General features: G+C 52.6%; 1 protein-coding gene across 2 annotated transcripts in view; it reads left to right on the top strand.

Annotated features, from left to right (window-relative positions):
* Positions 1-25,119, top strand: part of ADCY5 (adenylate cyclase 5) — a 156,361-nt gene that overhangs the window by 2,166 nt on the left and 129,076 nt on the right. The gene's annotated exons all lie outside the window — the stretch shown is intronic.

The raw sequence follows: 25,119 nt of genomic DNA, 5'->3' as shown, positions 1-25,119 counted from the left end.
CCTCATCCATTGGCCCCTGCTGAGCCTACTTGGTTGCGGTGCAACCTACTTGGCTGTGCGAGTCAAGTGGGCCTTTGCTGCAGGCTAGTCTCCTGACTGTGGACCCTAGTGCGTCCCCCCACGTCTCTCCAGGCATCTGCATCCTCTAACAGAACTTCTTAACTCTATTCCATTGTCATTGCCTTCCTCCTCCCCACTTCTAGTGCCTTTTCTCAGACTTCAATCTTGTTGAGTATTGCGTCTTTCTTGAGGGGTTCTCCTGTGCCCCCTGGCTTCCTGGGTATCATACTCTCCCACAGGGAATACTGTGGGCTTCATGGCGCTGGGCTCTTGCTGTACCTCCAAGGTGCTCTGTGACTGGGAGGGAGGGAGCCTACAACCTCTCTGGGCCCCGGGTTCCTTGCCTAGTAAATGAGAGGCTTATGCATGCCCCTTCCAGTTCCAGCCCCTCTGTGCCAAGCCTCACCTTCTGCAAGGAGCCCCTCCTTCCATTACAGCCATACTGGCCTCTCCCTCTTTTGCATGGCCAACGATGGAGTCAGAGCCACAGAGTGGGGCACTTACTTATTCCCCAGTGCCCATTGGTTTTACTCCCCATCCAATGTAAGCTCCTTGGATGCAGGAATCCTGAGGTTGTATGTGTTTTTCCTTCTCTACTCTCTCTCCCTTGTCTAGCACAGTGTAGGGTACTTAGTAGGGATTTAATAACTGCTTAACAATTTGATTGTGTTCCAGTAGGTGAAGTAGTTGGGGTTGTTGATGCTAACTTAAAGTTTTTCTGATCTGGGATCAGAAGGAAATAAAATCTATAGAGATCAGCTTTGAACTGAAGAGAACAACCTATTGAGAGCTGGTTTAAAAAAAATTAACTACTATTGTTAGTGCTTATAAAGGCTCCAAATGTTTTGACCTGGGGACCCAAGCTCTCACATGAGTATTATACCTTTGGGGGTTGTTCCTGGCTTGAATGGGAGGCAGGTTGCTTGGGTGGATATAGCTTTTCTACAGAAAGAAAGACATGACATCCACATGGAGCAGCAGAGATTTCCAGGATCATTCAGAGTATTTACTGAACCAGACTTGGGACTCAGGGTCAGATTACAGCCCTAGGAAATCCTAGATGTGTGATTTTAGGAGACTGGAGTCAGATCCCAGGACAGGAGTGCTGGACTAGGGAGCTCCGTCTCCATCTTAGCATGAAGATGCCATTGCAGCAACAAGAGTTGGCTGACTGGCTTCCCCATCTAGTTCCTCAGGCCGGTCCCTCTCCCTTCTCTCCCTACCTCCATCACCTCCCACCCCATGCTTCTTTTACCCATTGTGGTCCTCAGACCTTCCCTTGTCTGTAGGCTTTCGGGTGGGTTTGCACTTAACTTCTCATGACCTACTCTGCTGAGTATAGCAGCTCTTGTTAGGAATGGTCCACGATAACAGAATGCAAGCATTCTTTCTATTTGACTTCAGAGAAAACTGTATCTTTTTTGGTTTGTATTTGATTTGCCTTTCTGCTTATGTCTGATATAAACTTTGTATTTCTTGAGCAAACCCTATTGGATGGTGGGAAATATTAGTGGGACAGTCAAGCATTATCCTCTGCCTCAGGTTACCCCAGAGCAGCAGGTGTTAGAAGATGGCTTGTGTTAGATGCCTTGTTATTTTCTTTGGTGAAGATACACATCCAGGGAAATGGGGCAGCAGTATGCAGTCTCTAATGCGGGAGCTTTGGGAATTTCCCTCCATGGGGCCTTGGACACAGAGTGGGCCCTCAGGAAACTGTGTTGGCATTTTCCACTTCTCCTGAGAGGCTGGCCCCCTTGCTCCTACAGCCTAGATCTTCAACATCAGTATCTGATCTGGATTTTTTTTTCCCTGGCCCCTCTTCTCTTTGGGGCTCTTCCATTTGCTCCAATTAGGAGGAGAAACATCTAGTATCTCATCTGGTGCCTCCTGAGAGAGCAGAGAGGCAAGGTGGGGCAGCCCTTTTGGGGGATGATGTTTCTTCCTTTTGCTACATCTCCTGATCTAGCTCTTCCCCTGGTATTCATCCCCCTCCCCCTGCTCTTTTTCTGTCCCTTCCTTTCTCTTGCCTCCCCCTCCAGTCCCCTGTTGTTCTCTGCCTACCTCTCCTCTCCTCTGCCTGCCTGCTTTTCTGCTTCCCCATCTCTCACTTCCCATTTGCAGCCTCTCAGCCTCGCCTTCTGTGCTCGCCTCACTGTCGTCTCCTTGGTGGGGTACAGTAGGAGCGTCACGGGTTGTTTTTTTCTCCTTCTTTGCCTGTTAGAAGTCCCTCTGCTACACCCATACCATAAATAACACTCAAGCATCTGCCAAACACATTCCTCACTTGTGTTAATAGGCTGCAATGATGCTGGAGCCTGTTGCCATGGCAACCTCATTTTTGTTTGACTGTATCCCACTCTGCTACTTAAAGCCTCTGCATGCACTCACACACAAACAAGTACACTCACACAACTATTACACATGCTTAACTATTAGAGATTATTTTGGAGAAAACATCTTTGGGCCCCATGGGGGCGGGCAGTCATTTGGCCAAGGAGATGAACGTCTTTGCTTGTCCAGTGTTACTCTAGGAGGTGATAATGGATGCAGGAGCTCTTTGAAAAGTAGAGTCCTGTTCAAATGTGGGGTATTATTATTCTGCAGCCACATTAAACCCACCTGACATGGTTTCTGAAAAGAAGATTCTGACCCTGTGTGGGTCCCCGTGAGCTTGGGAGTGCTGTCAGAGGTTGCCTTTGCGGTGTGGGCTGACCCATCCCTCCCCAGCCATCATTAGCTCCTTCCTCTCTTCCCCCTAACCCTTTTGGAGAAACTCAGTGATTTCCTGCATTTCTGCCTTTGTGCCTGTTTGAACACACAACTGTCACCAGTTGTTCCAGAGATCAGAAAGGCACAGGTGCTGTGTGGGTGATTTTCTGTGACCATGAGCACGTGTGAGTGTCTAAACTGAGGAGTCTGGGGCTGGATGGGGCTGGGGAAGCAGACCAAGAAGTGACTGCTGTGGCTGCTGAGGGGGGGGTGCCTGGGTCCATGTGTGGGAGTGTGTCTGTCACGTGGGCTGGCCCCAGTGTGTACGTGCATGCATGTGCATATGGATGTACGTGTGTGTGTGTGTGTGTGTGTGTGTGTGTGTGTGTGTATCTATCTGTCTGTAGTGTGGGCTGGCCTGGGTGGTGGAGGGGGGCCCAGGGAAGCCTTTGTGTCGACTTTGAAAAGAGATCATCACAGCTCTGTCCTGTTTATTCTCGGTTGGTGGCTGGCTTCCTATGGCTGTTTGCATTTCTGATTCTGGGCCTTGATTAACTTTCCGACCTTGACCTCTGGCTCCTCAGGGAAATACCCTGGATGCACACACCCCCCCTTATCATAATGAGGCTGGGGGCTAGACTCGAGTGGTCAGCCCACTCCATGGAGTCCCACCCTTCCCTTTCAAAACCGCAAGCTGCCCACCCACTCAGCCATCCGGTGAGCCCCGTGGAGAGCTGGCCCCTTGCTCTGGAACTTGGTCCAGAGGCCTGTGCAGTGGGTTACTGTGTGCACTGCTCCAGCCACTGCCTCCCTGCCCACGGAGGAGTGGGAGGACAGGGTGGTGGTATGGAAGAGGACACACACTTTCACCACGACGCCGGGAATCGTCTGCTGCCAGTTACTTCCCCCATCACCCCCCATTTCTGGAAGAGGGAAATCTGGCCATAGTGAACCCCAGCAGCAACTGCAGGCTGGGGTGGGAGGCTGGCTCTGAGTTTGTAGCCGGGGAGGGTCTGCTTGTCTTGCCTCAACGCTAATTGTATTTGCCGATTATATTTGCTAATTGTTTTCAATTATGTTGCCTCCTTCTCTATGCAGCGGGAAGGGGGTGCTTGGAGGGGAGCAGAAGCCTCTGGGGTGGGGGTCGAGCAGAGCTTCTAGATGGAGGGTCATCTTGTGGATCTCAGGGGTGCCTCGATGCCTGCGGGGAGGACTTCAGGAATGGCAGAGACCCCGCCAAGGAGCAGAACAATCATCTGCTGTACTTGCGGCAATGTTGACTGTTAATAATTCAGTCTAAGTTTTGATCTGGAGCAAGAGCGTGAGGTCTCTGTGCTGTGCAACACGGAACAGTGTGCTCGTGTTTGTCTATAAAGAGGACACAGACGATGTATTAAACCCCAGCTCGGAAACCTGCCCAGCCTCACAGAAGAGTTTTAAATATCAGTGTAAAAGGCCTGGGCAGAAGCTCTCCTGTGCAGACAGGCCCTGGCCGCGGGTCACTCTGTCAGAGGGTGCAGCTGGCAGCAGAAGCAGGGCTGTGGCCCTTGGTGGGCCTGGCCTTGTGTTCTCCCGAGAGGTGCGGATGGAGCGCCCACCTCGGTTCCAGCCAGGGGTGGGGTGAGTGTTGGGGGAGGGGACCGAGGTGGGCGCCTCTCTGCGACGGTACCAGTCTCTCGCTGGGTGACTTCCTGTCCACGGCTGCCCGCTTGGCACCTCCGTTACCTTTATTTATTTTGTGGTGGGTCCAGTTCGTGGTCGATTACTTCCTAGGAGCGTCGCCTGTGTTGGGAATGGAAACAGTTTGCCCCAGGAGCTCCGACGTGCTGGTGCCCATAAATCCTTTGGGTGCAGTTACATAAGTCACGCTTTGGCGTATCGTATCCTTCTTTCATCCATGCCTGTGAGGTGGGGGGAGCTCGCTAGTGGAGGGCAGGATCAGTGTTGGTTTTTTTTTTTTTTTTTTAAATAAATTTATTTATTTATTTTTGGGTGCGCTGGGTCTTGTTGCTGTGCGCGGGCTTTCTCTAGTTGCGGTGAGCGGGAGCTACTCTTCGTTGCGGTGTGCGGGCTTCTCATTACGGTGGCTTCTCTTGTGGCAGAGCACGGGCTCTAGGCGTGCGGGCTTCAGTAGTTGTGCCTCGCGGGCTCTAGGGCGCAGGCTCAGTAGTTGTGGTGCTTGGGCTTAGTTGCTCCGCGGCATGTGGGATCTTCCCGGACCAGGGCTCGAACCTGTGTCCCCTGCGTTGGCAGGTGGCTTCTTAACCACTGCAGCACTAGGCAAGTCCTAGTGTTGGTTTTCTCTCCCAATCACGAAACTCCATGAAGACGATTGGAAAGCCCTACTTCCGCCCACACCCCCCCACATTTTCTCCAGGCAATGTCCAAACGCGGGGCAGGGGAGATCTCTCTTTATAACATTGTGAACAAAATCTGGGAGTTTCTAGTGAATGGGCTGTGAGCTTCATGTGGACCTGCGTTTTGGTCTGGCTGTTAGAAAAGACCAGTGGGGTCTTGGTTAGGCTTATGGGCCTATCCGGTTCATAGGAAGATTGAGGCCAGATCTGAAATACTATGTTTGATTCTAGAATTCAGAGGAGGGTACCAGATTGGTAAGGGGACTGGAAACCTTGACTTCTGAGAGAACACTTGAAAGGGTGGGAGATGTTTAGCTGGGAAGACAGCAGACTGTACAAAGGTAAGAAGGCAGAGACATGGGCAAAGTGTTATTTATTGCTGGGATCTCTGTTGTCACATGTTAGAAGAGGGACTAAATTTATTTTTGGTTACTCCCGAGGGCAGAGTTGGGGCAAATGGGTGGAAACAGTAGACAGATTTCAGCTCCAGGTAGAAGATATCTTTCTAGCCTTTGGGGTTGCAGCCATCAAACCAGATGCCTCCTCGGGTAGCCAGCTGTGTCAGTGGAGGTGTTCAAGGGGAGACTGGATGGCTGACTGCCAAGCTTGTTACTGAGGAAATGGAAGGCTCTGCTTCCAGAGGTCTGGGGTGGGTCCCAGGAAGGGATCTATTTTTTCAACAGCATGGATTTAGTTTTCCAAGCTCTCCAGCTGATATTGTTGATCAACTCTAAGGTTTGGGATCATTGGCTAAGATAGCCGCTCAGGTCACACCCAACCCTTGGATTCTGTGGTTTCGCGTCTTACCACAGCATGAATGCCTGCTGCAATCTGTTGGGGTGTCCTATCGTCATGCCCAGCTCAGCCTCTGTTTAAAAGTCACAAAGTCACTGCAGACCTGCAGGCCCATGAGGAGATGTCCAGGTGGGGCTGGCAAGTGGACTGATGTGGGATGCAGAGCTGGAAGGCGATTGGTAATGGTGACATAGGGTGGGAAGGATGGCCCAGACCTGGACGCATATTCTCCTCTCATCCTGCCTCCCAGCTGTCCCCATCCCCCCACTCATCTTGGCGGCAAAGCAGTCTGTGGCTCAGCACTGGTGGCGGTGGTGGTCAGCAGAAAAATGGACCTTAGTTTGACTCCTGGTTTATTCATTCATTTGGTAAGTGAATATGAAAAGCACTGAGGATACCCCAGGTCCACAGTGGATGATACAGAACGTGGAAAGTGGGGAGATCAGGGGGTAGGCAAGAGGTCGGGAATTAGGAGATGGTTTGAAGGAGGAGGAGTAGGCTGTAAGGAAGGGAAGAGGAGATTGGAGCTGTGAGTATGGGGAGGGGAAAAGCTTGGAAGTGGGGGCAGGGATGCTCTCTGGGAACAATGGGATACAGTCACAGAAAAGGGGGGTAAACAAACAAACACCGGGGAGACAGTAATAGCTTTATTCTCTAGCCCAGCCTCCTGTGTCAGCCTGGACACCGCCCCCGCCCCCCCCCGCGCCCCCCCGCTGACTCCCACACACACTTCTTGCTCTGAGAGGGTTATGAGCTGTTGCTTCTGGGCTTGAGGCATCCTGACTTCACACTTGGGTGGTCTCCTCTCCCTTCCCGTTAGGGGCTCCCTAGGGGTTATCACACAGATCACCACAGTCCCTCTTGGCTCTTGGAAGGGGTCCTGAGGGACCTTGGTGCGCGACACGTAGTAGGTGCTCGGTGAGAGTTTGAATGAATGAATGAACGGGTGGTGGGGTGGGTGGACCGCTGCATGCAGACTCTCAGCTGTACCGAAGTGCTAGACCAACACCTCCACAGAAGGAAGCGATACAGCTCGGCTTGGAAGCCTATTTTGGTGGATTGTTATCCTAAACTCTGAGCAGGGCTTCCAAAATCCCTCCTGCTGCAATTTAAAACGTGTGCCTTCTTGGAAACAGAAAGCTGTTGCCTGGCACTGCCGGTACTATATCCCTTCACAGATTTGAAAACCATTATTAAGTCATTCTTTCAGCCTTTTCCCCATTCATTCAGACAACAACCGTTTATTAGATGCCTACAGTGTAACAGGCACTGTGCTAGACCATGAGGGTCCAAAAATGACTCAGCCTGGGTCCCAGCACCCAGCATTGCCTTTAGCCCAGATGCTCCCACTGACTGTCCTTTGGAGGGATGTTAATAGATGTTTCACATACACACATTCAGTCCTGTGTCAGATAAATTTAAGAAATACTGGGTTAAACAGAATTCTTTATTGTAGAACTTTAAAGCTTTTAATATGTTAATATGCAGTGGAATTTGCCAAGAGGAGGCTATTGCATGAAGCCTTTATCAAACATATTTGACCCCAGAACCAGTTTTTGAAGGAACATAACAGAGGCATTAGTGTTTGTTGGAACTCATTTTGGGACACACTGCTTCAGGGGCTGGGAGAATCTTTGAAATTTCTCAGGGTCCAGCCCCCTGCCTCTGGGGTAGGCCTAGGCAAAGTCATCTAGATGGGGGCATTTGTTTGCTTGGGGGCTTTCTTCCCTCAAGAAGGAGATTACCCAGCTTGCATTGGCTGGCTACTTGTTTTAAAGTCTCATTCCCCATCTGCATCTGAAATCCTTTATAAAGTAAGATGATGGGGCTGGAAGGGACCAGCGAGATGCCTCCTTTATCTAGTTTCAGTTTCCTTTAGGGGTTTTCTGCTGTCATTAGACATCGGAGCCTGTTGGGCTCTGTATATGACCTTTGGTGGGGCTGGGCTGCCTGCACTGAGGGCACGGCTGCCCATGGAGAAGTCGTGATGGGCCATTTCAGAGCATCCTTCTTCCCCAAATTTTCTTTGTTTCCTTTGCACCCTTACCCTCCAAAAGGAGGAAGACCTTAAAGAATATTGATTATGAACACTGAGTATATATTGAGTTTTTGTTGTCAGCCTGGCACTGGGCTAATCCGTTACATATGAGACCTCATTGAATCTTAATATCAACCCTTTGAGAAAGATATTTTTATCCCTATTTCAGGGCTGCAGAAAATGGGATAAGAGAAGGTAAGTAACTTCCCCAAGGTCACTCAGTGAGTGAGCTTAGCAGATGGTTCAGCGCCCGCCCATATTCCCTGGGCATGTACCTTTCTGCTCTTGCCAGACAGACTGCCAGCTGTCAGGACCTGAGGTCTTTCTCTGGCCCTGAGCCTCTCTGCCTGTCTGTGGGACAGGTCAGAAGTGCTGGGGAGGGAGTGCCCATCCCTAGAACAGTTCTCAACCAATGACTGTTGGGAGCTGGTGGATAAATACCAGCTCCCTCGACCCCGGTGTGGGGGGAGTATACGTTTGAGACAAGCCTTCTCTGTTGTCTCCTAGTCCTGCAGAAGGATTCAGCTCTGGTTGCCCACAGTGGTATAGGCGTGAAAACGTTTCTTTTTTCTTTTCTTCCCCTTCCTTCCTTCCTCCCTCCATCCCTCCCTCCCTCCCTTTTTCCCTCCCTCCCTCTCTTCCTTCCTCCCTTTCTTTTTTTTCTTTCTTCCCTTCTTTGTCTCATTTCTCCATTCTCTGTCTAATGTTTTCTGGGGTCACCTCCCAGGTAAACCATTTCTTTCAAATCCATGTCTCAGGATATTTTTCCAGGGACAATCCAAATTGAGAGTGGAGAAGCTGGAATTCTAATCTGGGTTTGACTTGAACACTAGGGAGGGGAGTGGCCGCTTTGCTAGGGCAAAATGCATCAAGTGCAGAACCCTGTGGCAGACTCGGAACCCTAGTCCTGCCTGGCCCCTCACTCCTATCTGATAACGTATTTTGTCACCAGTAGAGTGGTTTCTGGACTAGTGGAATGGTGTGAAAATTTTAAAACTATATACATATTTTTTGTATATATATATATATATATATATATATATATATTTAATTTCTGCTTCTTAAAGATGTATGACTTTCTGTCCCCTAGACAGTGGCTCAAATATCAGCCAAAGACTCAAATACTTGGACATCTGATTAACATTTTTTTAGAGGACACAGGACTTTACCACGTGTGATCTTACTTGCTTCTCATGATGGCTCTGAGGAGGTGATGAGTTAAGAAGGTGCAGACATTGGCTTTTGGGCCCAGGGGCCCAGGAGAAGTTCCTGGTTATATGGTCCTGGCTGAGTTGCCTTACTCTCGCTCAGTCAGTTCCCTGACTGACAGGATCTGTTGTTGGGTGCCCAGATAAGGTAATGCATGCAAGAGTACTCATAGTTACAGACCTGTGCTGCTGGTATTGTGTTGGAGAGGAGGAAGTAGGTATTCAGAGAGGTTGAGTGACCTCACTCAGGTCACACAGCCAGTTAGCCTAGGAGCTGCTATACAAATCCAGATCTCTGACTCCAAATCCAGTGCTCTTTTCACATTTGGACCCAGCCCTGAGTCCATCCCATGGTGCCTAAATTAGAAGGCACAGCTGCTATCAAGCAGTCGTCTTGGGTGGTTGTGGAACGTGTGGTTTCTTATTTGTGATGCCTTCCTTCCTACGTGGTGTCTGGCTCAGATGGGCGTTAAGTGATTTGTCATTTCCTGAGCCTGCAGTCATGCTGCGAGCGGGGGCAGCGCTGAAGTGTTCAGGGGGCACCTGGGATCAGATGTTTACCTGTGAAGAGCCCCCGAGTGGTCTTCTGGATGCGTGAGGAGGGACCGAGACCCAGGAGATGGGTCAGACTCAACGCTGGGATAGCTTAGGTCTGGGTGTGAGGCTGCCTCGTGTCCAGGCTTCTGGTGGTGTACATGGAACAGGGGTGGGAAGGAGGTGGCTGGGGACACACGTCAGGATCGCTTCTTGGAGGTCAGACTTGGGGTCTTTCTGTAGAGTTGCATCTAGTAGATGGCGCAGTTTAGCGCTTACTCTAGGAGGTCTTTATTTCGTTTATTTATTTATTTGGCCACGCCGTGATGCACGCAGGAGTCTAGTTCCCCGACCAGGGATCCAACCCACGCCCCCTGCAGTGGAAGGGTAGAGCCTTAACCACCGGACCGCCAGGGAAGTCCCTCTAGGATGTCTTTAGAGCCCAGCTCCCCACAACCATCAACATCCTAAAAAGTACCCCAAACATCCTGCTTCAAATCCACTTCTGTCCTTGTCACTCTTCTCAAGAAAACTAAAGGAAAATGTAACTCCTACCCAAGTGCCATTCTTTTGCTAAGTGGATTTTCAAGGTTTTATTTTCGCATTTTCTTTTGGGGATGGGAAGGCTGTTTATTTGTTCACTTAACATGCCCAAGCCCCCAGTCTTCCTCTGGCCAAGTCCCTTTTCCTGTAAGCATTTCACCACGCCATCTGGGAGGGACCCAGCCATCCTGACAGGCTCCCAGCGGGTAACACCAGCTCGGAAGTGCCTTGGCTCTGACATCTCAGCCAAGGAGGCTGCCGACGGAGAGGGATCATCACTGAATCCCAGGTGAGCAGGGTAGGCTTGTACCCCTCCCTGCCGAGGGAGAGGCGCCCTGCCTTTGCAACATCTGGCACTCTGCATCTAACATCTGAGTCACTCTGAAACTCCCTCTTCTTTTTCTCTGTAGCACTCATACTGGTTTGTAATTTTATCTCTGTAGGTTGATCTATCTGTCTTTCAACTTGACAGTCAGCTGACTGAGGACAGGGGCCTTGTCTGTTTGAATACTTAGATATTTACTGAATGTTACTGACTTTCCGACCCCTACTGCCCAGCACTGTGGGAAGAAGGTGGACAGTTCCCATTCTCAGGTTCTACAGGGAATGCTGACTCTTGGCAGCCAGGGGTCCCTCATGGTGCTCCCTCCCTGGACCAAGGCAAGCTTGTCCTCCACTGGCAAGGGGCTCTGGACTTGGGGGTGTGGTCTTAGAAGACAATGTTTTCCATCTTTGCCCTCCCTGCCTTGGGTTCCCTACTGGTCTGTTGGGTGATGTCAGGAAGGGTCCCTGTTGCCCCCATTTGCCTCTCTCTCCCATCCTTGGTCCCCTTTCTTCTTCTCAGCTTTCTTCTGGTATCTTTTTCCTCCTCCCGAGTCCTGCCACTTCCCTCTTTCCAGCTATAAGATGTGGGAAAGACCTCAGAGACTTGCCAGGAGGCAAGTTCAACTGTAAGGACAATAAATATAAGCCTGGATAACTACACAAATTCCAAACAGTATTCTTCATTCTTTTCAAAGCAATCCCATGAAACAGCAGTTCTCACCGTGCGTTATAAACTTCCTTATGGTTGATTGCCCTGTATTACAGTGCATGTGTCAGCTCCGTTTTTCACCTCAAACGCCCAAGGCTGAGACTTCAGCTTTTGGGGTGGGTTAACCTCCAGTCACCCTACGGAGCTTAAGGCGTGGGGAGTGAAGGCATATCTAGGAGTTTTTACATAACCCTGGTATCCAGGCTCATCTGGGGCGGGCCTGGGCATCAGCATTTTGGAATGTTCCTGCTGATTCTGACATGCCCAGGGATGAGGGTGCCTTGAGCCACCCTTCATCAGCAGAGGGCTCACAAGGATGACGCCGAGTCTGATTTATGGCTATATTGAAAGGCAAGTTGCTTATATCGAAAGGGGTTTATTGTGGTGATTCAGTAAAGAGTGACGGCCACTAAAAATTATTGCAGACGTGTAATAGGGGAAGAAAACTTGGTTGGTGGTTGGTGTATAAAATCTTGTCAGGCAAGGCTGTGGCTCAGTATATTTATGTTCCTCTTATCACCAGCAATTAGCCCCAAACATGGTTCAATAAATAGATTAGTGCAGTGCTATAATAACTGCAAGGATATTTTAGAAAATGAGTGCTATACCATGTGTTCAGCGGAGCCATCTTAGCAGAGCAGCAAATCTCATTCAACGTTCCTGACGGCCTCTTAGCTACAAACAAATGCCTAGTGATCAGTGTGAGCTCTTCCCTTCTCTCTTTTTTATGTGGTATTTCCCTTTTGAGTGGGAGAAATTGTACATTAGTCTTTGTGAGTCTCCCTCCAACTAGAATGTAAACTAGAAAATGTCTGTAGTAGATGCTCAATAAATATTTGTTAAAGGAATGAATGAATTTGCTCAGAGTTACGCAGCAGGTAAATAGCAATGTGAGTCCAGCACTAATACCGCCGTTACTTTTTCTTCGACTCTTAAACTCATGAAATATGTAAGGAATTATATAGTTAATGACTCGCCATTTGCACGTATTGTTATCAGCTTGTGTGGCAAAGACTAAAAGAGTAAAGAAAGGTGATGTGTAGGGTGATGGAGAGATGGAGCTTGCACCCTGAAAGGATTTCCTTCCTGTGCACTTTGAAGCTACTTCTTTCCTAGCACCTTTGGCTAGAAAGGTGCAAGGATCCTGCTGTAGCCCTTGTGCTCTGGGAGGACTGAGAGATGCACATGAAATCAGGGTCCATCTGAGGACTGGAAGGATTGAAAATCACCAGATGTGTGGGCTGAGGCCTGCGAAGCATCCCTATCCAGGAGCGAGAGACATCCTTGGGTTAAATCCTCCATGAAAGGCCACATGTGGATTACGACGTGGTCTTTTTTGGAAAAGGGTTATCTGGGGAGAGTTAATTTTGGATTTTGCTTTACATTTATTTTTAAAGTAGAATATTTCTCCGGCATTGGTGACAATGGCCTAGAAAAGCCAGTTAGTCACCATCTGACATCTTCCCCGTGTGGGGTGTTTGCTGCCCCTGCTTCTTTCCCACCTGATGTCTCTGGGGCTGATTTAAATCCTCTCCCTCGGGGGCCTGTGGGGTGATTTCACTGGCAAACAGATCTATAGGGAAGTCCTGCTGGATCTAAGTGGTGTCATCCTCTGCTCTGATCCTGGGTGACACGGAGTGGCCCCTGGCGCTGCTCTTTGCTTCTCCTTGGAGGGGGCGATGGCATCCAGGTGAGGCCTTACCCTGCCACATCCAGGTCTGTAAGACTGGTTCCAGCCTGAGTTCTCCAGTAGTTTTTTTGTTCTTTAATTTTACTCTGTATAGTCTGCAGGGAGTAAAAGGAAAATCACCCAAAGCCTGTATTTAAAGAACAGACCTGGTTTCTTTTAAGGGATCAAAAATATATGGACTGAAAAAAAAAAAAAAATATGGACTGTTCCATCCCACTTCCCCTAGGGTCATCTCTGGTTCCACTGTGGAGCAGGAAGAGGGTCTCAGGGCAGACGCTGGAGCCTCTGTACTGTGAGGGGGTGGAAGACGGGAGGAGGCACTGGGAGAGGTGACAGAGGTGGCATCCCTGCAAACTCAGTTGAGAGGTGGGGAGAAGGGCCAAGGCTGGCCCTGGAGTGATGTGCGGGGCATTTTCTGCTGGATCTTAACACCCCCAGTTGTAATTCATCTAAGAGGGACAACTCGGGGCCTGGAGGGAGTAGGGCAGTGGCTGTGGGCAGGTGAGCTCAGAGGACCTGTTGCAGTTGAGTGCAGGTGTAGAGTAGGGCACAGAGGCTCAGAGCCTTGGATCTCCCGGAAGCCAAGAAGCCACCGGGCCAGCCACACGCAGGTGCCATATGCCACCCTGACTTCTCCCACCTGTTCCTGCCCCCTCGTGCAGCACCGCCCTTCCAGGGAATGGGTATCAGGTGGTCTCAGAAGTGCCTCCCTTCGTGTTTGCGTGAACTCTGACCTCTCCAGGCCCCCAGAGTGAAAAGCCTGGGGAACCTACCTTACTGGCAGGTGGGAGTGGGCGGGGCCAGGTGCCTGGGCTCCTGCTCTGAGGAGAGGAGGGCTTTGTGATCTGCCTCCATCCAGGGCTGGGGAGGGGCTGAGCACAGGCACTCCCTGGGGAGGGGAACACTCCTCCTTCTTCCTTTTCTCTGGGGACCCCTCTGGACTTGGAGGTGTCCTGATAGCCTGCCTGGCGTAGGGTGGGCTGTCCACTGGGAACAGCATCTCTTTCTTTTCCATTCACCAGTCTTTGCTGCAGTCCTGATGAACCCCTGGGGCCCTGGGCATGGGGAGGAAAGAGGGGACTTTGTCCTTCCCCTGGGGGAATGTTCAGTCTGATGGAAATCTTTTGCCTTTCTGAGATCCCCAACTTAAAGACAGGACAGTGTTGCTAATTCCTACCATTTATCATGCACTTACTGTGTGCCAGGAGGCGCTGAGCACTTGGTAACTTATTTGATCCTCGTAATCTCCCTTTAGGTAGGTGTTGCTTTTTTTTTTTTAAAGAGGATAATTTATAGATGAGAAAATCGAGGCCCGGAGAAGGTAAGTGGCTCCCGTAAGGTTGTACGTTTAGAGAGCGGTACAGCGGGCTCCAGAGCTCGTGCTCCCCGCCAGTACACCAGCAGCTCCCAAACTAGTGTGTGCAAGAATTCCCCATGAAGTGTATTTAAAAATCAATTCCTGGGCCCCTTGTCAAGAGAGTCTGATCCAGTAAGATTCAGGTGGACCCCAGGAATCTACATCTTTTTTTTTTTTTAAGAAGATTTTTTTTTAAAATTTTTATTTATTTATTTATTTATTTATGGCTGTGTTGGGTCTTCATTTCTGTGCGAGGGCTTTCTCTAGTTGTGGCAAGCGGGGTCCACTCTTCATCGCGGTGCGCGGGCCTCTCACTGTCGCGGCCTCTCTTGTTGCGGAGCACAGGCTCCAGACGCGCAGGCTCAGTAATTGTGGCTCACGGGCCCAGCCGCTCTGCGGCATGTGGGATCTTCCCAGACCAGGGCTCGAACCCGCGTCCCCTGCATTGGCAGGCAGACTCTCAACCACTGCGCCACCAGGGAAGCCCAAGGAATCTACATCTTAAGTAGGCACCCTAAAATTTGAGGCAGGTGCCCCAGGGACACAGTTCCACCCTAGTGCCTCCCCAGGTGGAAAAAGGATTGAGGCTGAAGTGATGGGGGGCAGTGCCCGGCCACCCGCAGAGACAGAGGTTTCTGTGTTGACTTCCCCAGGAGGTAGCTGGGGAAGGCGGAATGAGATGGTTAGACTGAGGGTAGGAGGTGCCTTTCTGCTGAGCCTGTGCTGGTGGGTCTCAGGGGGCAGAGCTGGAGGAGGCTTTTGGAAGAGCTGAGGGAGAGACTGTAATCTGGGGGGCGGGAGCTGGGAAGTGGTCGGGGAGAGAGCACATGTCAACGGCCAGAGAAAGGAGGCAGACAAAGGGATTCTCAGATGACGGCAGGGACACCGGCTGTGACACTGCAGGCACAGAAGTTTTGACCGGGAGACATCTGCCTCTGCCTCAGTTTCCTCATCTGGACAACGCAGATCAGACATTCTCTGAAGGTCCTTCCAGTGTGTACGTTAACAGGGGCACTGGGCCCAAATGAGAAAGGACTTCACTCCAGAGGCCCGGGTGGGGAGCAGAATGGGGACGAAAATGATACAACCCTGGGGGGACTGAGAGTCGCATGGCCGGACAGTGCGTGGCCCTCTTGGATCCTTGTCCCTTGATCCTCCGGGTCAGAGTCCCTCCAGCTCCTCGAACTCAGCATGTCCCCAAACAAAATTCGTCATGATCCCTAAATTGGCTTTATTTTTGTCATGTCAGTTCTCTCTTTGCCTAGGTATTGGTGTTAGATGTTTGCCGGACTGAATTATTTAACAATGTCTACCATGTGTTAGGCAGTGGGAAACCAAGAGGAAAGAGCTGCAGACCCTGCCCTCAGGAGCAAGCCTGTGCGTTGTGCCTCCTGTACGCCTGACTCTGTTCTAAGTGCTTTATTTTGTTCTGTTAACTCATTTAATCCCCACAACAGCCCTAGGAGGTGAACAATGTTGTTGTCACCCCCCTTTTGCAGATGAGAACACTGAGACTGGCAGGTTAGGTAACTGGCCCAAGCTCACACAATGAACCGGGCAGCCTGGCTCCCAGTCTGGGCTCTGACCTCCCAAGTGCAGCGGACAGACGGGCACTCACACCCTCTGGGCGCAGCATGACACCTGCGGTTTTAGCAGCAGAGATAGCATGCAGCCTATACCAGGGAGGGAACGGGAAGAGGTACGTGGCGAAGGTGAGGCTGCTAGTATGTGGACTAGGTTGGGAAGAGTATAGATTTCTGGGCCAAGGGGCTTGCATTTTTTGGAGGCAGTGGGGATCTCCAGAAGGTTCTCATGGCCCCGTCTGTATTTGGAAAGGTGGCTCTAGTGTGTGGATCTGGAGGGAGCAGCCTCTTGGAAGAGGGAGAGCTGGCGCCGAGTGCAGAGGCTGCTGCCGTCGTCTGGGGAGGCTGGAGAAGTCCCGGGGGTGCTGGGCAGTTGAGGGTCAGGGCCTTCAACAAGAGGGGGCGGGTCACAGGGTGCATCTGGGCATTTACCTATTAGTTTCTCCTTGCCTTGGTTACCAGTGGTGCCAAACCCACAGCCTTGTGCTCCCTAACTAGGAGACCAGCTCCCCAGCGTCCGGGAACTAGATATCATCTTTTTCCCTGGGGACCTGAGGTGGCTCCTGAGGGCCCTCCTCCTTACCTTTTCTTGGGCTTTAAATATCCCATGACAGCCTCCTCTCCTCAAATGCCCGGGGCTCTGCCTTTATCTAGGTGTTAAGCGCCCAAACATTCCACCTCTGAGCTCCACCTCCCTCTGGAACCCGGGAGCCCCCACCCCAACCAGCTCTGTTGCCCAGAGATCTCAAGTCTCTGAGAACTTCATCTCTCTCTGGGCCACTGGCATCCTGGCCACCCTGACCCCCAGCAGAGCTCCTGGCACTCCTGTAGACCCAATATGACACCCTCCACGCACTGCCCCTTCTCGGGGGCCACTTGACAAAGTGCACATTTAAGCCCCTTGTTCATTGCTTGCCCGCTCCCCCTCCCCCACTAGAACGTCAGCTTCCCCAGGCAGGGACTCCTCACGCTCATGGCTGTGTTCTCTGTGCCTACACGGTTCACATCGCAGCTCCGCCATGTCCCAGCTGTTTCTCCCTGGCAGGCTCCTTGTCCTTTCTGAGCCTCGGTGTACTCCACAAAATGGGATATTATAAGAATTGCTGCCCCTGAAGGTTGTGTTGACCATTCTGTGTGATGGTGTATACAAAGCACTTAGCACAGGGACTGCCAAGAAAAACGCCCTCCGTAAATGACCTGAGGTCCGTCCTGGCTACGTATAAGCTTTCAAATTCCCACACATTACAGGAGAGCCTAGTGTTTCTCTTGAAGGCCTTTGTGTTTGGACAGCAGTAGACAGGGTAGGAGAAAATTGCATTACATCCGCAAAGAAGGCTGAGTGGAGGAAGGACTAGGTCCTGGGCCATGGGTTTTCCCCCCACCCCTGCCCCATCCTTATGCTGGCTGCTGGCCACCAAGGTCCAGCACAGACTGTCCAGGAGTGAGGCGGCCTCTAGAACTGACTGGGACCAGCCTGAGAGCTGGAGCCAGGACTGCCCTGGGTGAGTGTGAATGGGGGGTGGGCTCAGCCAGGTCCCCCTGAATTTGGGGGTGGCTGTAGCTGAGGGAGGCTGCAAGGATGTGACCAGCATCCTCTCCAAGGACCGTTCTAGAGAGGCCAGTAAATAAACTGAGGACGGTTTTGAAAGGGTTGGAACCACTAGGGAAGAGAGCGGGCAAACATCTGCTTTTCCCAGATGTGCTTCCTTCTGTAACTTCATTAAGACATGCACACCCAGCACAAAGGACAACAAAAGCACCCATGGACCCCAGAGGCCTCAGGGTGGAGAACGCTCAGAGCCGGTGAGGCCTAGAGAAGGGCCTGAGAGAAATCAGATGAGACCCTTGAGGGATCTGGCCGAGACCGAGCGACAACCAGGATATTGAGTCAAATCCCTCGCCCCCAAGTGAGTGTTTAGGTGGGGCAGGGCCCACGCCCAGGGCAAGAGATTGTGATGATGTCCAGAACATTCCCCCAGCTGGTTGGACCTTTGGGACTGGACACAGGGCTGGCCAGCTGGGTGGACCGTAGGAGGACTGCTGGCACGTGGCCTGCCGGCTTTCTGCCCGTCCGTAATCTTGTGTGCCCCTGACTGGGCCCCTTCTCTCCAGGGCTGTTACCCTCACACTGAGCGAGGGGCCCCCTGCGCCTGGGCTGCACTTAGGATGTGTGGGGAGGGGCTGTGCCAGAGCCAGAAACCGCAACAGCCCCTGATCCTGGCTAATGGAGGCGGTCTTGAAATGGACATTTTTTTCTTTTTGGCTAAATTAACATTTGGCATTTCAGGGTGCTGGCCCCATGCCCGACCACTTTGGCCTTCTGCCTGTCAGCTCCTTTGAGGCTATTTTTGCCATTCACTTATTTATTAACTATTATTGCTCCCCAGGACAGATGGGCGCGCGCATGCATACACACACGCACACGCACACGCACACACACACACACCCTTCAACCCAGAGCCCATTGGAAAAGCCAGCCTGCGCCCACCAGGCTGAACATGGGATGCAAAAGGGGGAAATGACCTAAAGATGGTCTCTCTGAGTCAGGGTGGAGGAAGGGCTGTGGGGGTGATGGGAGGCAGCGACCTCCCCACGCTCATCATTCCCCAGAAACACCTCCACCCCCAAGGCATTTCTGTTCCCCTTCTCTTGCCCTCAGGGGTGTTCAGCCCTGGGAAGGAGCCACGTGTGAGGGGATTGTGGATCCTGCCTGAACCATCTTTCCAGAGAAATCAGCAGGGAGACCTGGGAGATCTAAGGGCTCCTTGCTAGGAGGCAGGAGAGCCCTTGCTTCCTTCCTACAGGAGGCCTGCTTTTCTGCCCTGCTCCACCAAACTCTCACCTTCCAGAGGAGGGAAACTTGGCTTCTGCCTTCTGAGAGCTCCCAGCCTGGTGGGGACAACCCTGGGCTCTGGTCGTGAGGTGAACAGGTGCCACTGTCTGAGAGCAGAGAGCATCAGGAGGAACCGGCCTCCATTGAGGGGCAACGTGCACATGGCCCTGACCACCACTGGATCCCTCTGAGAGCAGGTTGCTGGCAGCAGAGCAGGCGCCAGCCCCGCCACCCACACAACCTGTGTGCAGGGCACTGTGTGCAGGGTGTGAGATGATCCCCACACTTGCGTCCAGTCTCCTTGCCTCAGGGCCAGCTCGTCTGCTCTGAGGCTGGGGCCCTGGCCATGTTCCCTTCCCCCAACAGCCTTGACCCTGGGGCTCCCAAAGGCCAGCATGGAGCCAACAGGAGAATAGAACGAGCAATAGGGACCTTCCTGCTTCCTTCAGCTGCCTGGTGCCTTACCTGGGCCTTGGTTTGTGCTTGGGAGAATTGCGAATGATGCTTTTGCCGTCTCCAAGGCAATGAGTGAGGGGATCGGGGGCTGGAGTGGTGGCGACCAGGCCTGAGTCCCGGGATGGCTCCCTCTTTTCTCCCACTCAGCTGGCCAACCCCACCCTTCCCATCTTAGGGCACGTGCCATCCACTTTCTTCATCCTCAGGACCCCTTTCTTGGCCTCAGGAAGACACTGCACTCCTGGGACTGGATACTTACTGCAGAGAGACTGCCAGCTGCCAGGCTATGTCCTGTGGGGCTTTTCTGCCTTGGGACTCAATGCCAGCCCTTCTCAGAGTCAGGGAACTCGTTGAGGGCAAGGGGATTGCCCCTTCCATCAGACTGGGAGTGAGGCCAGGGGCTGCATTTCCTCCGTTGAGACTAGGAGCTCCTGAGGACAAGGACCGTATCTCCCCCATCAGACTGGGAGCTCCCTGAGAATGGGATCAGGACCCTCTTCCACCACTCAGGACCCAGTTTCCGGCTGTGGGACACAAAGGTGCGCCTGGGTGCCTGGAAAGAGGGTAGATGCTGAGGAGCCACACGGCCTTAGCTGGGGACATGGAAGATGAGAAACTTCCCATCTCCCTGCAGGAAGTCAGAGCCAAGAATTCCATCCCCTTAATCAGGAGCTTCTCTCCACTTCCCCTTCTTCCCAGGGGTGGGGTAGGGATGGGTTTTATAGCTGGGGTCGGGGGCAGGATTTCACAAGCCTGAGAGCCAGTTGGGCACTAAAGGTTTGTGCTAATAAGCTCAGGGCAGTCCGAGAGGCAGGCACGGGTGTGGAACAGGTGGGCAGTCAGGGAGGGCTGGGCTGGTGCCCCTGGTGGCCTGAAGACTGAGTGCCCTTTTGAGCTGCTGCCTCGTGTGACCTACTCCTGAGCTGAGGGCCAGGACAGCCCCGGTAACTGGCCTGTCCCCTCCTCTGAGGTGCAGGGAAATATCATCTCCTTGTCCTCGAGGTCAGTGCCGATGCTTCTCCCCAGGAGGGACGGTTGGGAAGTCCTCTCTGGTCTGTGCATCCAGACTGTGCCAAGCCCCGACAGACTGATGTATCTGTGTCTGTCTTTCTCCCCTACTTGATAAGGGACCATCTCGTTAATTTGTGTGCTCGCCCCTCTCCTGGACTCAACCCTTGGTCTCTTCTGGAGTGCAGTGGCTTCTCAGGGCTCCCAGCAGCACAAGGAGGGAGACCAAGCCTGCTGCTGGTGGGCCCCGCCTGGAAGCCAGTGTCCTAGGGTCTGGGAAGAGGTGGGTCCTCCTGGCTGGGCGTTCTGGTGGGGGCGGGGGCAGGGGGTTTGCAGCCCCCAGGTTGTGAGCTGAGCTCACTGCCCCTGATGTGCAGGTCATGACTCAGTGGCTGCGTGGTTTAATGGCAGGCTTGGATTTGAAACTCAGCTCTGCCGCCTACCTGTGTACAGATAACCTTGGATGAGTGGCCACAGCTGTCTGACCCTCAGTGTCCCCATCTGACCACTTGGGGCTGTCGCTCTCCACGGCACAGTACTGCTGTGAGACTTGTGCTAATAAGCTCAGGGCAGTCCGAGAGGCAGGCACGGGTGTGGAACAGGTGGGCAGTCAGGGAGGGCCTGGGCTGGTGCCCCTGGTGGCCTTAAGACTAAGTGCCCTTTTGCACTTAGAGACTTGTGCACTAATCTGTATAAAACACCCTGACCTTCCCCACTGCCCATGGAAATCCCACGGACAGGCCGAGGGAGGAGGTGGGTCAACGAGATGTCTAGTTCCTCTGGCCACTGTGCTGCCCTGATTTTTCCATGGTCTTGTGTACTTTACTTTTTTAAAATTTTTATTTACGTTTTTATTTTATTTATTTATTTTTGGCTGCGTTTGGTCTTCGTTGCTGCGCGTGGGCTTTTATCTGGTTGCGGTGAGCGGGGGCCACTCTTCACTGTGGTGCGCGGGCTTCCCGTTGCGGTGGCTTCTCTTGTTGCAAAGCACAGGCTCTAGGCACGTGGGCTCAGCAGTTGTGGCAGGCTCTAGAGTGCAGGCTCAGTAGCTGTGGTTCACGGGCCTAGCCGCTCTGCAGCATGTGGGATCGTCCTGGACCAGGACTTGAACCCGTGTCCCCCGCATTGGCAGGCGGATTTTTAACCACTGCGCCACTAGGGAAGCCCGGTCTTGTGTACTTTAACTTCTGGCTGCTTTAACTACTCATCTAAATCTAGACTCAGCTTTGGCGCCACTTTGCTGAGAGAATGGGAGAGAGTGTGGCCATATTAGGAGCTGGGCAGAACCCTTCGAGGGCCCCTTTCTGCCAGGGAGGAAGCTGGCAGTCCCAGTGCCTGCACGGTTTTTTGCCTCCCAGTAAAGACTGCATTATTATGAGCTAATGTCTGTGCTGTCCCCAGAGTAGCCAGGGAAGAAACACGGAGTAATATGATTAGTACAACAGTAATAATAACAGCAACAACATCGACAAGCACACACAGTTATGGAGAAGGCTGAGACTTGAGGGCCTGGCTCCAGGCCAGGGCTGCGGTTCGTGTACCAGGGATGGCCGTGGGGCTTGAAGGCAGCAGCTTTCAGGGTTTTCATGCTCAACTCTCTCTCCCACAGCCTTCCCCTATTAAAGAAAAAGCCTTCTAGACAAACCTTCTGGACAAATCAATAAGTTCCTTCCAGTAGAGCACAGTATGGTCCTATGCCCATCTAGAGACGGGTGGGGATGTCCCAGAAAGGGAGGCAGTGGGCTCCATTTGACTTATGTGTCCCCTGCCCCCTGCTCTTCACTCACCCACTCGGAACTCCTCCCACCTTTGTATTGCCCCACTGCAGGTCTGTCTGCTCTCTTGGGTGGCGACTTGAGCCAGGGTCAGGGGGCAGTTACCCTGTGAGAACTCTCCATGGCTCAATCGAATGGCCAGAGTGTACCACACCCAGGTTCTGGATTTAGGACAAGGTGTCAGAGTGAGATGATATCTGTGTTGCCCAGAACTGGCACAAATGCTTACATCGTATGATATGATTATTATAGTGCAACGGCTGAGGACCACCTGCATTAGAATCCTGGTTTTGTCATGCATGAACTCTGTGACCTTGGGGAGGTTCCCTAACCTCTCTGGGCCTCAGGAAGTGGAGGTAATAAAAGTAACTTCATAGTGTTCTTATCCATGCTTATAATGGTATGTGGGACATGGTACGCCCATGAGGGTCAGCTCTTTTTCAGTTACTATTCTTTCAGTAAGAGCAATACCAGTACCTTCAGCAGCTCCCACCCTTGGGATGTGTTATGCATTGAATTGTCTTCCTAAAAGATGTTGAAGTTCTAACTCACAGTACGTTTGACCTTATTTGGAAATAGGGTCTTTGCAGATACTCAAGTTAGATGAGGTCATTAGGGAGGGCCCTAATCCAATATGACTGGTGTCCTTAGAAAAAAGGGGAAATTTGGACCTAGAGGTAGATATACACTGAGGGAAGATGGCCTGAAGACACAGGGAAAGTGCCATCTACAAGCCAGGAACACCTGAGAGAGTCTCCCTCACAGCTCTCGGAGGAACCAACCCTGCTGACTCCTTGAGTTTGGACTTCTGGCCGCTAGAACTGTGAGGCAATTATTTTTTGTCATTTGAGCCACCCGGTTTGCGGTCCTTTGTTAAGGCAGCCCTAGGAAATGAAGGCAGGGTCTGATAGGGGTATGGCCCACTGCTTCCCACTGCTCCCCTGAGCTGCCTGCCACCTGCAGGGGAGAAGAATGGGGGTGGGACGAGCAGGCCAGGGTCCGGGGCCTGCCGTCAGGCTTTGGCTGGCTTTGAGGATGTGGCATCTCAGATGACCTGGGCTTCTGGCCATGCAGGTAAATGGAGCTGGAGCCATTCGTAGGGCCTGGGGTGCAGATAGCCCACCCCTCGCCTCCCACCCTGCCTTCCTGCCTCTTGCCTCTGCTTCTTGGAGCACTCCCTACCTCACCCCTGCTCCAGACAGGAGGAAATGGAGAAAGGAGATAATAAATCCCTGGAGAGGAGAAGCCACAGTGGGATGTAGGCCTGGACATCTCTGCGCCTCTCCTCGCCTGTCTCCTGGAACTTTAGCTTTGATCTCTAGTTGGGAAATGGTCTGCCTGTCTGGGGTGTATCCGTGTGTGTGTGTATGTGTGTGTGTGTGTGAGTGTGTGTACTGAGAATGTCCCTCATTAAGCTTCTGTGGGCCTCGTGACCATGACTCATGAATGCACAATCAGGCTGCGCTGGACGGAGGAGACCTGTCCCTGGGGTGGGTGATGCCAGCTCCCGAGGCACACCTCGGCAGCCCGCCCCTGCCTGCTCCCTCCAGAGAACGGGCTGTGCAGTATCACTTGAGGGAACAGACAGGTCTTATGTGTCTCTGTCTGCATGGCATGGGGATCCAGCGATGAGGAAGGTGCTGGCCTTGCCCTCCGGGAGCTTGTCATTTGTGGGGGCGGAGGGGCGGGTGGGCGTCTAAGACAAGCACAAAATAACTCTTAATCCAAGGGGAATAAAACAAGGAGGGTGGAGAAGGGCAAGCTGAGAGTGGAGGTGGGGGGCTGTGGAGGAGGAGGCGCTCAGCACAGGCAGTCGGGGGCGTCTTGTCCCATGGAGGGATGGAGGGAGATGCAGAGCAGTCCTCCAGCACGGTAAGACCCTGGACTAGCCATGGCCACCAACTCTTCTGTGGGCAAGGAGATAGCTCCTCTCAGGAATCAGAGTGGGCTCATTTCCCTGAAGAGCCCTGGCCACTAGGCCCACTGGCAGGTCTGAGCCACAAGCACCCAGGGGCCCAGGAGCCAGGACCCACGCTGGTCACAAAGGCCAGTGGCACATGTTCACCCCAGGATCCCACTTTACCACCTGCTCTGTGCTCCCTCCATCCCGGGTACCCCAGAGAGGGCCCTGCATCCCCCTTGTCCCACAGTGATTCCCCAGAGACCTGCCCTCTACCACACCAGAGGCCCCGGTGCTGCACAGGTGGATGGCACAGAGCCAAGGCCAGGGAGGCACCCTCCCACCCACTCCTCTTTGAATGGCAACACTATTCCTTCACCCTGGCTCATCCTCCATGCCTCCTCTTCCTCACTTGCCAAATTCTGTCAATTTTCCAAGAGAAAAGTCTTCCCTTCACTCTTTCTTCCCACTCCCACTCTGCTCCCTCACCTGCGTCAGGGCTCATCCCACTCTCCCAGACCTGCTTCAGCCTCTTTCCAGGGCACCCCCGGCTACGTGCTCCCCACCCCACACACTCTCCTTGTCCACTCCCTTCTAAGGTGCAGCCTAAACCATGTGCCCGTGCCCACAAACCCCAAGGAACCCCCTCTGATGGCTACATTATACAGACGCGCCTCGGGCCAGTATGTGAGGCCTCACTTCCCGCCTGCCCCAGGGAGGACCCTGCACGTGGGTCACTGGGAAGACTCAGTGTACCAGACACGCCCTGCCCGCTCCAGCTTCCAGGACTGTGCTTCTTCACCGCCCCCTGCAGCAATGCTGGGGCCTCAGAGGCTCCTTCATGAAGCCCCCCATGGTGTGTGAGGGAGGAGGGCTTACTGGTTCTGGCTGGCTTGGCCATCAAGCAATGGTTTCCCTCACTGCCCTGTGGTGAGCCTGGGAAGAGGACCGAGGGGGAGGGGGGGCGCCTCTCATTGGTACAACTCCTTTTCTTCCCTGGAAAGGCTGACTCACTGTGGCCTTTCTATGCCTCCTGGCCCAGATCATGTGTGGTGGGACGAGGAGGAAGGAGGGAACTTGTACCTTCGGAGATGCTAGGAAATCAGGGGCACTTGAGCCAGACAGGTGTGCTTATTGGGTCAGATGGAACCACAGTGTGCCTTTGGGGTTCGTGTCTCTGAGGGGAAGGATTAGTCAGTTTGGGCTGCCCTAACAAAATACCACAGACTTGGTTTAAATA

This window comes from Balaenoptera borealis (genome assembly GCF_965194805.1).
Source record: "Balaenoptera borealis genome assembly, chromosome: 5".
Classification (NCBI taxonomy): domain Eukaryota; kingdom Metazoa; phylum Chordata; class Mammalia; order Artiodactyla; family Balaenopteridae; genus Balaenoptera; species Balaenoptera borealis.
This window is presented reverse-complemented; position numbering and strand designations above follow the sequence as displayed.